The sequence below is a fragment of the Onychostruthus taczanowskii genome, unplaced genomic scaffold (genome assembly GCF_017590055.1).
Source record: "Onychostruthus taczanowskii isolate IOZ18803 unplaced genomic scaffold, ASM1759005v1 scaffold17, whole genome shotgun sequence".
Taxonomy (NCBI): domain Eukaryota; kingdom Metazoa; phylum Chordata; class Aves; order Passeriformes; family Passeridae; genus Onychostruthus; species Onychostruthus taczanowskii.
The window spans coordinates 2424196-2439376 of record NW_024498906.1 but is presented as its reverse complement, the minus strand read 5'-3'; the positions used below and the strand labels follow the sequence as shown (position 1 = coordinate 2439376).

General features: G+C 40.6%; 1 protein-coding gene across 2 annotated transcripts in view; it reads left to right on the top strand.

Moving 5' to 3' along the window:
* Nucleotides 1-12946, top strand: part of SMPX (small muscle protein X-linked) — a 42379-nt gene extending 29433 nt beyond the window's left edge. For both annotated transcript variants that reach the window (XM_041399977.1, XM_041399976.1), the window contains exon 5: nt 12454-12946. The gene's annotated coding sequence lies outside the window, so the exon portion shown is untranslated. The remainder of the gene's footprint in view (nt 1-12453) is intronic.
* Nucleotides 12947-15181: the final 2235 nt, after the last annotated feature.

Sequence of the window (15181 nt, the reverse complement as noted above, 5' to 3'; positions counted from 1 at the left end):
TACAAATAATTTTTCACTTCCTATGGGTCAGTCTTTGAGTCTGGGGGAAGCTGGGTATACAGCTCATTTTTAGAGCTTGTAGCTGTCAAAATGAATCTTGAAGGGCAGCACTGAGATGTTTGGCATCACACACTGAATGAAGGTGCAGATCAATGCAGCAGAAGCTGAGATGAGGCAGAGGCTGCGGAATCAGTCTGGGAATGCCAAGTTTATGTTATACTGCAGATTTAGGCTCTGCCCTCAGCTGAACCACAAGGGAGCAGGAATAGCTGGGGTTAAACAATACTATTTACAGTTTAAAAAATATGGATATTTCTCCTCTGTCCAGCAGCTTCTGAATGTTAGGACTGTTGAGCAGGGATTAGGGTTTTTGAGTCTGTCAGACCTGAAACTGCTGACCCTTGGAAGCCTCCAAAGTCAAAGAGCAGCACCAGCCTCCTGAGCAGCTGCTGGGATTAAAGTCTGGCCAGATCAGTCATGCTCAGTGCTCCACATTGCATCAGGAGAATTGCTGAAAGCAAAATGTTTATAAAAAGTTATATTTTCAAATCACAAAACTTTCCCAGTGGAGAAATGTTCCATCAGAAAAATGTTGGACCATTTTGACTCTTGGCATACTCTAAGGTACAAAAACTCATTGCATTTTAAATAAATTTCAGCAGCCTCAGCCCATGCCAACTCTCAAGCAACAAATCAAGCAAACTCGGCTTTTTCTCCAGTAATTATCCAACCTGATAATTCTCTTGTCATTTCACCCTTTTGCTTCACTGAAGGAAGAAAGGGCGTGTTTGCAGCACACTAAGATGTTGTTTGCTTCTATTTCCATTACCCTGGAACTTGAAATTCATAAAAAGTTATGATCTAAATATATATATATAAAATTTTAATCCCAAAGTAAGCATATACAAACAACCCCAAAAATCAATTCCCTTCAGGATACACATGATTAGACTTTGTTTTATAAAACTTTTTTTTTAACATAGTCATTTCTAAAATCAACATAAAATGTGCCTGTTTTTCAGGCACACACAACAGTCTGCCTTGCCAAAGTTTGAGCACATGGTTTTGAAAGTCTAACCAGTCAACACCCAGTGCTTAGACCTTTCTTCTCAACCATTAAAGTTGTATGAAAATGGAAAGCATTTGCAATAAAAAATGAGTGGCAGAGCTAGGAACCTGGAAAATATGTGAATCCCTATGGATAATGAAATAAAAATCTTTGGACAATATTAAAGTCTGATAAGAAGTGAAAAATCAGGCAGTATGGAAGCTAAGGGTGAGTGTTTATGTGTTTGTCATTGCATGTGGATTAACATACTGTACAGTCTGCCTTATATTGTGTTGCCTGAATTTTATGATTCATGGCAATTTTCCTCATACCATCTCATAGCTACAAAATTATGCGTGGTTGCAAAACAAGCACAGCAATGCTGAATCATCTTTTCTACATACCATCAAACTTCTGAAGTAGCCTACCTCACTCTAAGTATAGGGGAAAGAAAACTTGGTATAGATATCTTAATATTTGAATATTAATAATCACCATTAGGCTTCATGTTCAGTCTTGACCGACTAACTGATGCTTAGGTGAGTCATTTATCAACTCAATATTATTTTGTGAAAATTTTTTTGTGAAAAAGAAAAAGCCACAAAAGTCAGCTGTCAACAAAGATCAATGGCACCATAGAAATGCCATTACTGAGGGACTCCATAGGAATCAGCAGCATGCCAAATATTTAACTTTCCACAGTCTTTGTCCCTGCAGATCTATCATCTCCAGAAAAAAAAAAAAAAAAAAAAAAAAAAAAAAAAAAAAAGAAAAGAAATTAACAATTTCAACCTTTTGCTTACAATTTTTTAATTTAAAAAATACAAACAATATTTAAACCCTTCTCTGTATGTGAAAACTACGCAGACACAAAGCAGCGTTGCCTAGCACTGGGCGTGTGTCTCTGGAGAAAATGCCAGTTTATCAGGGGTTTTAAGTGGCAGCCAGCATGACAACAGCAAAAGACATGAGCATTCAGGTGTGAAATCACAGAACCTTTCCAGCAGCAGCATTTTGCTGTGTGATGGGTTGCATTTGGATTTGTGAGAATGTTTCATACATAATTTCAGGTAAAGCTTTAATATTTGATTGGAGACCCAGCACAAATGAAGTGCCAGCATAAAAGAAGTCCAAGGCCAGTGCCTCCCTCCAGAATCTCTTTTGTGCAAAGCAATTTGAAAATCATTGTTCATAATTTAATTATGTAACACAGTTGTGCCTTTTAGAGCTCATATGGCATGAGGCAGAACAATCTTGTGGGTGATAGCCCACCCCTAGAATGGCTTTCATTGCACTCTTTGAGGGACTACAATAAGAGTGCTGAAGGGATTCACATGGAAGAGTCTTTGCCCTACCATAAAAATGTCAATAAAAATAACATCAACTTTCTCCGAATTTCAGCCTCCCCAAATTGAATACTTTTCTAGCAGAACAGTGGGTTTCGAGTGGCCTGAATTTTCCCACAAAAGCACAGAATTTTCAGTTTCCTGAGAATGAATCCAAATTCCTAAACTAAATCAGGCCCTTTTGTCAAGAAGCTCGGATTTGTTAGATCTCCAGCTCTCTGTCCACCCCAAACAACATTTCTAAGTGCTTGCTGCAGCTCTGCAGCTCCAGCGCTTGCTGCTGTGGGTCTGGTGCAGACGCAGGCATTAAGCTCATGATGAAGTTTTCCACTCCCAGCTCCTGGAGGGTTTACAAGGCTGGGAGGTTCCTCACCGAGTGTGCCCCTGTGTGCCAGGCATGGCTGTGGCTGCTGGGCTCTGCTGGGCTCGGCTCCCACGGCCAGGGCTTGGGGGCTGAAAAATGGCTTTGGTCCCCTGATTGTGCTGTCCCACGTGGGACATGAGGGGTGTGAGAAACACCTGCTCACTTTGAAAATTTAAAAGGGTTTATTAAACCTTGGAAAAACACAACAAAAGGGATATATAAGGAAAAATTTGCAGTGCTGGGAACTGCCTTTGTGGATACCACATGGACGGTTCATCTTCAAGATGGATGCTCAGTCTTTTATACTCGTGGGGGTTGCATCTGCCAGCCCTGGCCCCTCCCAGCGTCTGTCAGTCAGCTCTTCTTTGCATTTACCAGTGGAAACTGCTTTCCTGTAACTTGATTGGGGGTCAGGTGTTGCACCCCCTAAGCACCAAGCATTTCCATTCTCCGCTGCCCCAGGTGAGGGACACGTGCAGGCCTCCTCTCTACCTGTCCTAGACAACCCTGGCTGTCTGATGGCAGCAGTGCAGGGGGGGAAATGGAACTATGGGAGAACAGAGGACATGTAAACTAACATAACTATACATCACTAAAGCTCTTCTTAATATTCACACAATAGTTATCCCTTAATTGTGAGAGCCAATCATCTCATTATCCATCTGTAACAGAGGGTTTTACTTTTTGGAGCTGTAGTACTTCCAGTGGGTTCCCTCACCATCCAGCCCAAAGACTATGGCCCCCACACTCACAAGTCACTTCTGAAGCAATGCAGTGTGAGAAATAGCCACTCACTTTTCATAATTTTAGAAAGATTTATTAAATCTTATCAAAAATACAACAGAAAACTGAACAGAGAAAATGTTACAGTGCCAGGAGCAAAGGATTTCCATGTGCTTGCCCACACAATGGAGGTTTTGCCTTTTGACCCTTTAACCCTTCCCAAAGGTCTGACCCCTTCTTCACTGTCCAGTGGTGGAGATCACATCCCCAAATCCTGATTGGAGGTCAGATGTCACCATAGTGACAGGCCAGCCCTCCCAAATGTCCCAACCCTGGCTGTCTCTTGATAACCACGTGAGGGGGTAAAACATAACTATAAATCTATAAAACATTTCTTAGTCTATATACATGATACTTGTTTGTAAATTGTGTGAGTCAATCACCGCATCACTGATCTATCACAGCAGGAATCCCGTGGTTTGGCTGTGTTATTTATTACACACTGTGTTATTGCACATCTGCCTGTGTTTAATCCTGGTTGCAGAGCCCAGTACCAGCAATGGTGTTCCTGCTGCAGACACCTCTGAGGTATTTCCCCACATCATCTCTGGGGTGGGCTGCCAAGTGCTAGCTGCAGGGAACTTCTGCAGCCAGAGCACTCAGCACCATGGACATTTTCTCCCAGCTGGAGGCTTTGTTTTCAGAGATGTGCCCTTGGCTGAGAAGCCCCAGTCAGGCAATTAACTCTCAGAGGGTGCATTTCATGTTACATCACTGCTCTCAGTACAAGAAAGATGTCCCATTGTTTTAAATGCCAGAACTTTTCTTTCACTTCCTGTTTTCATACTTTTATTGTTTATTTTGGGGTTTTTTGTTTGTTTTATTGTTTTTCTGTACTGAATATTTTACCAGCCATTATTTTATTTGTATTAGTACTTCATCTGGTCCCTTCTGTATAGATCTTTGCCTTGCAGACATCACAGTTACCAGTCCATAATGGCTCCTAGCAACCTCTTTTCTTTTTCATGCTCCTCCACCACCCAGGTGCATTGCTACTGGCTATTTTCCACCCTGTGCCTGCAAGCAGCTGGGTGGTTTTGGTTATCATTGGAGAAATCAAAAGGATTTGTTGCACCTCAAAGGAGGTAATAAACACTTCGCAGGATCAGCCATTAGGCTTTGTCTTCCTTACTGATGAATTTGCTACAATGATAATTACTGAAGTTTCACTGTCTGCTGTTATGGGGAATGAAAATGAAAACCAATTAAACTGTCCAAGAAATCCCTCTCTAATCTCACCATCATAAACTTTTTGCTACTTAAGCTCTTTAAATCATTTGGCTTCATAACAGACTCTTGGGGTGCACTTGTTAATGTGGTCAGGATGACACCTGACAACAGTGACCACGCTGTTGAGTGATGCCTACACTGGAAATCCAATGCTTTTTAATGCAGAGATTGTATAGGTGAATGAGAAGCACTTAACATAAACTCAGAGAACAGTTTTCCCTATATTGATAAATAATTGCAAAGAGTAATAATTATAGGCACACACCTGCATGGACTTGGCAGAGCTTACTGAAGTGCTAGAAAGGAAAAGCTTTTTTTTTTTCTCCTTCAGAAGACACTAATTTAAAAGGTAGAAAGTGCTGCAGCATAGTTCTCATTAACAGAGGTAAAAAGAGCTACTGCAGCTCCTTATCAACAACCTTAATCACAGCATATGCTATATGCGGTTAATCTTTGCCAGCCATTATGAATTACAAATTACCTCATACAGTCCCAAAGCAACTGAAGATGGGTCTGCAGAATCTTTTTATAGGGGTGACACTTTGAGTTATGAGAATTTGTAGTGAAAATGTTAATGAAAAGCAGAAAATTGAATGAAAACTTTAATGTGAGGTAAGCATCTGTTACAGCCACTATGCTTTAAACCTGTACAGTATGGAAAGAAAATGTAAAGGATAGCTCCTGAAAAAGTCATTTCAGAAGAAGCAATAATACCAATAACAGAGTGTATACTAGAATTTATATAGGGTTTTCTTTGTAATAACATTTCAAAGTGCTCTGCATAATCAGTCCTTTAAAATTACTCAGTCTCTTTATTAATTACTCAGATATTATAAACTTCAATATGTTTTACTAGGTTTAAGAAACTGTTGGTTTTTTATCTTTCTAGAAAATGTATTTATATCAGCATTTGTAGTGAATCCATTAGCTAAAAAAAAATCCCATGGTCATTAAGGCTCTACTTCATGTAAATGAGAACTGGCAACCCAGCATAATATTTTAGACAGCTTTCTGATCTCAGCCAAGAAATGCCCAAACAAAAGTAAAATTATAACTGGTAATGCTAAAGAGCCTTGGAAGTTCAGAATGCATTTCCATGCTCAAGAGGTTGTAGTGTTTGTACACCACTACATATCCCAAAACTCTTGAATTAGTACTAGTCAAAAGGTAGGGATATTTGTTTATTTTTCACTGATAAGAAAATGCTGATATCTGAGGGGGTTTTTTTTTCATTTTTGGAACTGCTACTTATTGCCAGATCTTGGGCCACATACATGTGGATCACTGGCGTCTGGGTTCCACTTAGAAAAAAAAGCAATATAATAAATGACAGATATCATGTTGTTATGGACATTAGGTCTTTTGGAGAACAAATATTTAGAATTCAAGTTGATCTGAGACTTCCATTTGACAGCTGTCATTTCAGAACCTCTGAGTGAAATTGTGTCTCTTTTGCAAGTTCCTTTGGTGTCAAAGCTTTGTGTCAGTGCAGGTATCAAGAAATTTTGATAACAGCGTAGCACAAGGAATGTTTCCACCTGACTTTTCCTGTGTTAAATAAAAGGGTCTGTTGTGTCTGAGTAGACCTGCTGCAGCTCCTTTGTGTGTGCACTGCCGAGCTGCAGACAGTGAAAGGGTCAAAACTGTGCCTCACTCCCCATGCCACTCCGTCTGAACTGAGATGTGAATTAGAGAAAGAACATTCGCATGTCAAAAGGAGCATACGGCTTTCAATAATTTCTTCATAGTGAAGATAGCAATGTTTGTTATTTAAAAGATCGGTTTTGTGTTTTGCTAGAAAATATTTTTTGCCTAGTGTTCTTTGTCAGACCAATTGAAAGGATAAAAATTCTGACCTTTCTCTTTTTGTTTTGAAACCCTGCATGCATGTGTACGTGCAACCTACATTTCAATTTTCAGCTGCTTTCTTACATATTTTTATTTACTGTAGGTAAAGGGCAAAAAAAGAGAAAGGAGTTAAAAATAATTTTTAAAAATGCATAAATGTTTATCTTTCTAGTATTTCACAGGGACAATGCCCAGAAAATATAAATGAGAGAAAAAACATATTTTAAAAGACATATGACATATGCTCAGCTATATGAGAGTTTCTCTCATTATCCTGACAGAAATATAACAAATGTGTTGAAATAATTTGTAAAAAGAACCACGAAGGAAATTAAAATAGTTTAATTTAAAGTAGGATCTTTCACTTAGTCAACCAGATATCATTGGAAAGGAGTCAAGGGATGAGCTCCCTCCACTTTGCAACTTAAAACATCTCTCTGGCATCCCATCACAGCATTAATATGTTAACCTGGAGCACATTTGACTTCCTACTGCTTCCTCTGGCATCTGTGTGGACAGTGATCTCGATATGACATAAATATTAAAGTAGTTGCATGGCAGAAGCTGATTGCAGCAAGTGCTGCCCATCAAAGGGAAGTGAGGGGAGAGGAATTAAAGCAGATCCCCTGGCACTCCAAGTTACTGTCTCCAAAAGGTCAAGGCTTTTACCAGATGTGCAGGAGAATTAGGGAGTCTAAGGAGATAGTCTGGCTTTATTTCACCTTGACAATTCACTGGAGCAATGAAAAGAGACATGTCCCTGGATTTACCTTTTGCCCAGGTTTTTCCTTCTGTAGAGCAGAGTGTTTGTAATTCTAGGCTAATTCTGCTCCAGACTCACAGACCTTCATGTCCTCTGTCCCCTTCTTACCTTACTGTAACTGATACCCTTTTCATTCCCAGAGTGCTGTCTACTGGGAATGGCCAGATGTCTTTTAAATGACATAATGGGAACAAAACTCTTTCCTAGGATTCCTAATTCCATAAGAAGTCATTACCTTTATTTCCAGCAGGATCTGCTTTTGGAGGGGCATTTTTAAACCCTTTTTATAAATTTTTCCAAATGGTGCAGAATTTTCCTCAAGCAGCCATACCTGTTGTCCGTGTGCAATTCACCTGGTATGTAATAAACACTCAGTAGTTTGGAATTTTTAGAGTGTGGATGACTTAAAGCATTATCCACAGCCTGGCTAAACACTGTTGTGAGGACAAGGGCCAGCTCTCCAACTGTGTCTGCTCCCAAATAGAGCTCTCCTTGCTGCCTCTTTTTGAGGGTTGCATTTATGACTGAGGTAGTGGTGAGTAAGAGATCTATAAATGGGTTCTGGTGAGGAGTAAACATCATGTGGTCGTTCACTTTGGAAGCTTGTGGAGTGGGAGGCATTTACTGAACCTTGGAGCACTTGCTATAATCACTGATCTTCTTCGAAGTGCTAATGTCTGTTTTATCCTGTGTAAAGTTGCTTCTTATAAAAGAGGATGCCTTAACAGAATTTTGGGATTAATATATAGGGCTGGGAACTATTGAAATAAAGAAAAAAAATTATTTAGTGCCCAAGTGATTCATGCATGATCTTTAATTATATAATATTGTCATCAAATGTGGTCATTTTATTGCATATTGCATTGCTTTTGAGACACAGCCAAAATACAAATGGATTTCATATTTCTTCTTCTTTTAGCTAGCATGCCCTCTAAGAACAGAAAACACTGACAACTGGAATTACTAGGTTTTTTTGAGAATAAATATTTTGTGTGTTTGCTGTTAACTAGTGGGGTGTTTTCAGAGAATAAAAGGTAGATGCAGCATTAAAAACTGTAATTCTGAAAAAGGAAAAAAAATTGTGAGATTTTGCAATTTATTTCTTTATTTGCATTTATTTTTGAAGTTACATCTGTGTTGAGCAGTACATACATTAAATAAGTTCTTATATAGAAATAGCTACTGCTTTTTTTCTGTGGTCAGAAACCTCAGGGATCCAGTCTTTTTTATTCCAGAAGCCAACACTGGCATCCAACCGACTGCAATCATAGCCTTGCAGACTCTCAGTCAGGGAATGGAGAAGGTCTTGATGGCTGAAAACTCCTCTAATTCCATGATTCAAAGTGTTTTCTAAGCATGTGCTTATGTCCACCCTTAATCAGGACGACATTTAAGCATTTGCTCTCAAGTATATTCTTTTTTAAGTGGCTGTGGGTTGTTCGGGGTGAGGTTGATTGGAGCAGCGAGGGAGTCTGGTGATAACCTGCAGCAGCTGAAAGAATCACCAGAGAGCAGAACTGTGAGCATTACTAATGTACCATAAGCAACCTATTTTTGAGTTTACAGGCTCCCATGGATCTCTGGAGGAGTTTGTGCTCTAAAAATAACGTGCCTTTGGGAGCTGGGACAGGGAGAATTGCAGCTGGCCAGTGGGAGGTCTGAGTGGATTAGAGCATCACAGGGAGATAATAGAGAGTCCACTGACTGCAAAGGGAGCTCAGGTAGTAATTATAAGCAACCAGAGAGCAGAGAGTATACCTGAGAGAAAGATGATACAGTTACCAGGTGTTAAAATAGCACCACTTGCAAGCAGCATGATTTAGACAAAATTTTAGAAGAGTGGTCTTGATTTTCCTCAGCACCTGAACCCCATGGAAATATTTATCATCATGGCAATTTGTTTTTTGTTTCTTTTGTATGGCAAGTGGCAGGGTTCCTGGGAACTCTAGTTTTTGGGTTTTATTGCTCCTCCTGCTAACTGGCTACTCTTGTAGGCACATGGTCACCTAGAAGGCTGGATTTCCTTTGGCTGGAGCTGCTGTGTCCCGGTTGTGACTGGAAGAACTGGGCACAGCAGGTCTTTTGGTGGTCCATTGCCTAGTGAGAGACCTAGTGAGTGTCATGGAAGGAGGGAAGCAGGGAGGTGCTTGCTTGGCTGGATGGGATACAATGCCAGTTTGGACCTTTCAGCCCTGAGGTCATGAAGGTATTAAGGGATATTGATTTCAATGGGAACTGAAGGTCAAAGCTGTGGGAACTATGAGGAAGCAAAGAAAAGACAAAGAGGTATGTGAAAAAATAGAGCATGTGACCAAAAGTAATCCCATCAACCAGATTACTTGTCTTATTAGCAACATAGTAATATAGTTTATAGCACCTTGCTGTTTTAGTTTGCAAACTCACTGATGGCTCCACAGCCAGGCAGGGGCAAGAGGGACCTTGCACATGACCCATGAATTCACCTTGGCCCTCATGAGTAGAGGACAGCTTCCCCTGTCAGCAAAGCCTCTGCCAGAGTTACAGACTGCCTGACCCCCAAGACCACCTCAAGAAAACATCCAGTCCAATGTCCTGCTCAGGTCATTGCTGGCCATGTCCCATCAGGGTTTGAGTATCTCCAAGGATGGAGATTCCACAACTTTCCGGGGCAACCTAGATTAGTGTTTGACCACCCTGATGGTAAAAGTTTTATTTCCTATCTAGATGAAATTCTCTGTATTTCAATTTGTGCCTGTCATCTCCTTTCCTGTCACCAGACAGAGGAAAGTCTGTCTCCATCCTTCTTGTACCCAAGGGCTTTGTACCCACCTTCTTTGTATTACCACGATCCTTGGGGACTTGATGTGCCCAGCCCAGGATGCTGTCATCAGGAGCTCAGGAAGCAAGGACAGATTAAACTACTTAAAGAAGATCAGCATGTAGCTCCCATGCAAGGCAGATGTATCCTCCAGGCTTACACTTGCAGAAACACACCCTTAAATCTAAGATGCTGAATCTGCTAGAAAGGTACAAAAAATATCATATAATCCTAAAACACAGAATGCTAAATTACAGTTGTCCATCATGCCACAATCTGCCCACGATGTGTGGAGGCAGAACCTGTCACTGGCCTCTTTCAGCAGAAGGATCAGAAAACACTTGTGATGCTGAGGACCGTGCTCAGATTTGCCTGCTGTGCCCTGCACACTCTTTCTCCTGATCCCAGGCTTGGGCCCTTGAGTTCAGTCATAGCCAGCAATGTTTTATTCACATACCGCTTGAAAACAGCCACCCTGTGATACTCAGGAATAGGCACAGAAGAGTTTGAAAGAGAAAAGAGGATAATCCTGAATGCTGAAGCACATGGAGAGTGTGTGTAGGCAGGAGGTAATTATATAGGACAGGATTACTTGTGCATGTGTATCCCAGGGAGCCATCAAATACAGCCCTAAAGTTGGATTTTGTTTTTGAGAGCAGAAAGAGAAATACCTTAAATTACCTGACTGGAAGGAAATTTCAGCTGAAGCAGAACAGTGCATTGCCTTACTGAGCCCAGCTGTGAGATGGCTACGTCCTTTGATTGCTAATGGCCACAGAGTTGGGTGCATGATGTGGTGTTGTGGCCTCTTCACTGTGGACAATGACTCCCTCTCACTTTCTTTCAAGACAATTAACATTTGATTTCTTTATTTAAAGGTTGCCATCTCTTTCAAGCAGTCAGTGTAAGCCATGCAGGGTTTCTCTTAACAGCACCTCTCTTCTCCAGGGAAGAGTTTTTTTCTGAAAGCAAAGCAATCCCAGCCTTCTTTTGCATGTCCCTCCACTGTTTGCTCAAATTGCACAGCCTGCATGTGTTCAGGAGCACAGCAAAAACTCCCTTCATGTAACTCATTGTGAAATATAGAAGGTTGTCATTTTTTATTCTGTCCTGTGAGTTTCTCTGTTTCCTAAGCATTTGTTAAAGGATAGACATATTCCTCCACCTCAAATACTTATATCTTAGCTGATTAAACATGTATGCTGAGAGAGTTAGTGTCTTGACCTTTTGAGAGTTAATTGTAAGACCTGTTTTCATGTTTTCAATATAGAGCTGTCTAGAACCACTGATATCAATAGCAACCATGGTATTTCTTAACTTAAAAGAAAGCAGACATAGGCCCTATGCTGGGCTTCAAATTGGCTGTGACTGTGCAGGAAAGAGTCTGTAGATGGGTCAAAGGAAATTGCTCATCACTCCCCAGACAGAAGCTAAGTACCCCTTCAACCTTTCTTTAGATAAATAAATAAGTAAGTGGTATTTATGAAAAGAACACAGAAAATACTTTGCTACTATTTCTAGAATACTGTCCTTAGTGCTGGTCAGTCATGAGAATTAAAGAAGAAATAGGGGAGAAGTGGAGCTGTGACAAAAGTAGTTACAGGAAGATATACACTACCAAAAGAAGAGAGGCTGAAAATTCCCCAGGACTATTCAGTTTGGATGGAGTCTCACCAGTGGAGACTCTAATGGGCAGAACAGAAAAGGCAAGAGAAGAGGATAACCAAAGCAGTTTAAAAAATTAAAAATGCACAGGCATATATATGTATATATCAGTAAGCAGTATTCAATAGTAAAATTAAATACCATTTTGATTTTTATGAATTGATGCATTCCTACTCCCTGCAACCCAGCCCCACTGCTGAGCCACAAGAGAGGATTTCCTCCTGTGCCTGCTGGAGCAGTGCAGGGCTGCCCTGGGCTGAGTCCCACCCAGGGTGTGTGCAGGGCTGGACCACGCTCTGCTGCAGGGCGAGGATGGGATGGGCAGAGCCCAGCAGCCGCTGCCAAGGACAAAACTCAAGGCTTCAGAGGCCTGAAGTCTCGAGAGAATCATGAAGTTTCATCAGACAGAGCTCTGGAGAGTAGGTGGGAAAAGCTTGTGGATCACAGAGATTTGTATTCCCTGAGCTTGGCTATAAACAAGTGCTGTCAGAGAAGGAAAAGTTGCAGGTGTGGGGAGTGTCCTCCCCCTCTCAGCTTTTCTGCATGATCTGAAAATACCTGTGAGTGCACTGATAATGATTAATTTCTGGTCTTGTGTTTGTTGCACAGGTCTGACTAGTGAAACTGAATGGATTCCAATGAATGGAGAAAATTTCAAATATTTTATATATTTCTATGAAGACTATGAACTTCTCAACTCTTCAGTACCCCATAAGAAGCATCTTCTTTGTACATTTATATCAGTGCTTTCTCATTGTCCATTTTGTTTAACAGAGGAAAGTAGTGCTGAAATAAAACAGAACAAAGCAACTAGCAATGAATATGTGTAGGTACAGGAATGATTTTGACCTGAGAATGGGAGTAGTGTAACTGGAAGTTTGAGCAAAGTAGAAAAAAATTTATTATTTTCAAATATCATTATTTTCAATTAATTTGGTTTATTTCTTTTTGAAAAATATCAATGTGTAAAAAAGAGTTTTTAAATTAATTCACAAAGTGCAGAATAAATGAGGGATATAGCATCTTATGCTCTGCTGTGAGTTCCTAGTTATAGAAGAGGAATCATGTATCATGTGTAATAAAGGAAATGAAAATATTAAAAGCAATGGTCTTTCTGGTGAGTTGAGCTCAATTCTTCTTTGGTTATAGAGACGATTTCTTTTCCTCCAGAGTCTAAAATGCACTGCTGTTCTGATACTTATGCACCACCTTTATGCGATGAATATACAAGATGTGAGGTAGCTGACAGAAAACCTGCAACCTTTATTCAAATAAACAGTCATCCAGCCTTGCTGGAACATGTTCATGAATATAGCTTGAAGGATCATTATCTTCAAAAGCTCAAATCAAAAGGGGACACTGGGATATAGATGCTGGGCTAAAGTAATGTATGATCACAGCACCTCTTCATAGAGTGATTAATCCTTGATGCTTGCATTATATGGACTGTACATGAAAGAAGACTGATGCATATTCCATTTTTGGAAATGAGATCTATTGTAAGAGAAATTTAATACACTGTGTCTCCATGGTCTCTTTTATGTTACTTACTGTAAAGGGATATGAGGAGCTGTTTTTAATAATATTCTTCTAATGTTGATTGAAACTATTCTACATACTCTGAAACTCTCTGCCTGGCTCTTGTTTATTCAAATAAAATAAAGATAATTATTCTGGTTAGAAAACAGATTTCAAGTTGAATATTACTTACAATGACATCCATCTAATTCTTGTTTGCTCCATCAGATAAAACAAGAGCTAACTGAAATGATTTTTGAATTTTAAGTTTCCATATATTTGCATTACTTTGTACAGGAAATTAGAAACGAGCTGTACTCTCTGCAGCTCAATTAAAATGACATTCTTTTATTTTTTGCTTTGAATATGGAATATCAGCATTGCTTACTGTCCTGCTTTATCCTTATATGCTCTGGTTTCCCTTAATGCATTTCTTGGAGGTGAACATCCGTGAAGGACAGGTTGGAATGGATTGTCAAGAGATGGAATGTATCAGGAGCAGCTTTCATTTACATCACAAAGAGATTAACATGTCTGCTCCATGGAAAATGAACAGCTTTCCCCAACACTGCATTATCAGTCACTGATACTGGACTGCATTGTTCCTACTAGTCTGGAAATGATAAAAAGGAGAAAACACATAATCCCTCGATCCAAAATCATGCTGAAGGTGAGATGAGCCAGGGCCTTGGCTTTTCTTTTGTTTACTCACTTAAAAAATACTAATTTCAGAGAACTGGGGCAAGGTAAAGCCTCATTTCCCTTCTCCTTTTATAGTTAGGAAACTTCACAGTGGAAATTCCAGGGGATGGAGAGAGTTGGGGCCACATCCCAGTATTCACACCTGAATGTGCAGGTGAAAGAAAGAAAACCTGTCCCTTTTGTCTGGTTCTTTTGCCAGATTTCAAATCCTTGTTTCCAAATAGAGGGGTACCACGAGGGGCCACTGAAACATTTCAGAGTGGGGAGGGACCAGTCAGAGGCAAAGAATACTTTTTCTGAGCTTTGTCTTTATTTTAAACGAAAATTTTTACACTCCCTTGAGACTGACAGCTAATGGGGAGTGGGGATCAGTGAGAACCCTGAGTTAAGTCTAAGGACTACAAGAAATCCTTAACAGAACGTTAAATCAGCAACCAAGTACTAGGAAAAAAGGAGGCTGTGAAGATTCTCTGTCTCAGCTAGCAAACAGTTTACAAGTGGCCTGAACCATCTTGTGCTAGTGAGGTTATTTTTCATCTAAGCCTTATTAAAGGCTCTGACTGTAGGGTGCACACAGGCCAGTGAAAGATGCCCCAGGCAACTCTGCAGCCTGGTACTTCTGGCATGGGAAATTCTATCCCCCAGACGTTAGTCTGGCACAAATTTAGGGAAGGATTGAGGTCTTACAATGAGCAATGAGCACAGAAATACAAAACAACAGATCATGCTAAAATCATGCCCATTTCCTGTGGCCACAAGGGCGTCTGTGGGTGTGAGGCAGACTCACTGACAGGCATGTTTGAACACCTCCCTGTGACACCCTGAGAGTGGAATGGCTGCCCCAGAGCAAACGCCCACAGCTGGGCCAGAGACAAGCTCCTGCACCTCTGTCCCTGACCCTTTCAGCAGGGGACCCATGACACAAAGCAGGATACCTGGATTTCAGTGTCACCTCTGTGCCCTGGTCTCTGTGTGGTGCTGGCGTGAGGGTAAATCAAAGGGACAGTTCTGCCCCTGTGTCACCAAGCGCTGGGCAAGAAAGGTGGGGGTGAGTTTCCTTTGTTAACTCCCAACCCACAGCTCTGCATTCTAAATTTTTCTTTTTTTCTCCTAATGC